Source organism: Musa acuminata, unplaced genomic scaffold (assembly GCF_036884655.1).
Source record: "Musa acuminata AAA Group cultivar baxijiao unplaced genomic scaffold, Cavendish_Baxijiao_AAA HiC_scaffold_1126, whole genome shotgun sequence".
NCBI lineage: Eukaryota > Viridiplantae > Streptophyta > Magnoliopsida > Zingiberales > Musaceae > Musa > Musa acuminata.
The window spans coordinates 3,871,873-3,874,372 of record NW_027021339.1 but is presented as its reverse complement, the minus strand read 5'-3'; positions in this window follow the sequence as shown (position 1 = coordinate 3,874,372).

The window sequence follows — 2,500 nt, the reverse complement described above, 5'->3', positions numbered from 1 at the left end:
AACAGCCCAAAAACAGGCCAAAACGGCCCAAAAACGGGCCAAAACTGGCCATTTTTGGCTGCGCGAGCGAGCGGAGAGCGGCGGACAGCGAGCTAAGCGAGAGGCAGCACCGTCCCTGCTATACGAAAGCCCCATCCAGCCCTGTGCCACCCGGGGGGTTCCAGGGTGCTGAGATGGCTGACATTTTGCTCCGCTCACGACGGTCACCGCGCGACGCAAGAACAGCCCAAAAACAGGCCAAAACGGCCCAAAAACGGGCCAAAACTGGCCATTTTTGGCTGCGCGAGCGAGCAGCGAGCTGCGGACAGCGAGCGAAGCGAGAGGCATCACCGTCCCTGCTATACGAAAGCCCCATCCAGCCCTGTGCCACCCGGGGGGTTCCAGGGTGCTGAGATGGCTGACATTTTGCTCCGCTCAAGATGGTCACCGCGCAACGCAAAAACAGGCCAAAAACTGGCCAAAACGGGCCAAAACTGGCCATTTTTGGCTGCGCGAGAGAGCGGCGAGCGGCGGACAGCGAGCGAAGCGAGAGGCAGCACCGTCCCTGCTATACGAAAGCCCCATCCAGCCCTGTGCCACCCGGGGGGTTCCAGGGTGCTGAGATGGCTGACATTTTGCTCCGCTCACGACGGTCACCGCGCGACGCAAGAACAGGCCAAAAACTGGCCAAAACGGCCCAAAAACGGGCCAAAACTGGCCATTTTTGGCTGCGCGAGCGAGCGGCGAGCGGCGGACAACGAGCGAAGCGAGAGGCAGCACCATCCCTGCTATACGAAAGCCCCATCCAGCCCTGTGCCACCCGGGGGGTTCCAGGGTGCTGAGATGGCTGACATTTTGCTCCGCTCACGACGGTCACCGCGCGACGCAAGAACAGCCCAAAAACAGGCCAAAACGGCCCAAAAACGGGACAAAACTGGCCATTTTTGGCTGCGCGAGCGAGCGGCGAGCGGCGGACAGCGAGCTAAGCGAGAGGCAGCACCGTCCCTGCTATACGAAAGCCCCATCCAGCCCTGTGCCACCCGGGGGGTTCCAGGGTGCTGAGATGGCTGACATTTTGCTCCGCTCACGACGGTCACCGCGCGACGCAAGAACAGGCCAAAAACAGGCCAAAACGGCCCAAAAACGGGCCAAAACTGGCCATTTTTGGCTGCGCGAGCGAGCAGCGAGCGGCGGACAGCGAGCGAAGCGAGAGGCATCACCGTCCCTGCTATACGAAAGCCCCATCCAGCCCTGTGCCACCCGGGGGGTTCCAGGGTGCTGAGATGGCTGACATTTTGCTCCGCTCAAGATGGTCACCGCGCAACGCAAAAACAGGCCAAAAACTGGCCAAAACGGGCCAAAACTGGCCATTTTTGGCTGCGCGAGCGAGCGGCGAGCGGCGAACAGCGAGCGAAGCGAGAGGCAGCACCGTCCCTGCTATACGAAAGCCCCATCCAGCCCTGTGCCACCCGGGGGGTTCCAGGGTGCTGAGATGGCTGACATTTTGCTCCGCTCACGACGGTCACCGCGCGACGCAAGAACAGGCCAAAAACTGGCCAAAACGGCCCAAAAACGGGCCAAAACTGGCCATTTTTGGCTGCGCGAGCGAGCGGCGAGCGGCGGACAGCGAGCGAAGCGAGAGGCAGCACCGTCCCTGCTATACGAAAGCCCCATCCAGCCCTGTGCCACCCGGGGGGTTCCAGGGTGCTGAGATGGCTGACATTTTGCTCCGCTCACGACGGTCACCGCGCGACGCAAGAACAGCCCAAAAACAGGCCAAAACGGCCCAAAAACGGGACAAAACTGGCCATTTTTGGCTGCGCGAGCGAGCGGCGAGCGGCGGACAGCGAGCGAAGCGAGAGGCAGCACCGTCCCTGCTATACGAAAGCCCCATCCAGCCCTGTGCCACCCGGGGGGTTCCAGGGTGCTGAGATGGCTGACATTTTGCTCCGCTCACGACGGTCACCGCGCGACGCAAGAACAGCCCAAAAACAGGCCAAAACGGCCCAAAAACGGGCCAAAACTGGCCATTTTTGGCTGCGCGAGCGAGCAGCGAGCGGCGGACAGCGAGCGAAGCGAGAGGCATCACCGTCCCTGCTATACGAAAGCCCCATCCAGCCCTGTGCCACCCGGGGGGTTCCAGGGTGCTGAGATGGCTGACATTTTGCTCCGCTCAAGATGGTCACCGCGCAACGCAAAAACAGGCCAAAAACTGGCCAAAACGGGCCAAAACTGGCCATTTTTGGCTGCGCGAGCGAGCGGCGAGCGGCGAACAGCGAGCGAAGCGAGAGGCAGCACCGTCCCTGCTATACGAAAGCCCCATCCAGCCCTGTGCCACCCGGGGGGTTCCAGGGTGCTGAGATGGCTGACATTTTGCTCCGCTCACGACGGTCACCGCGCGACGCAAGAACAGGCCAAAAACTGGCCAAAACGGCCCAAAAACGGGCCAAAACTGGCCATTTTTGGCTGCGCGAGCGAGCGGCGAGCGGCGGACAGCGAGCGAAGCGAGAGGCAGCACCGT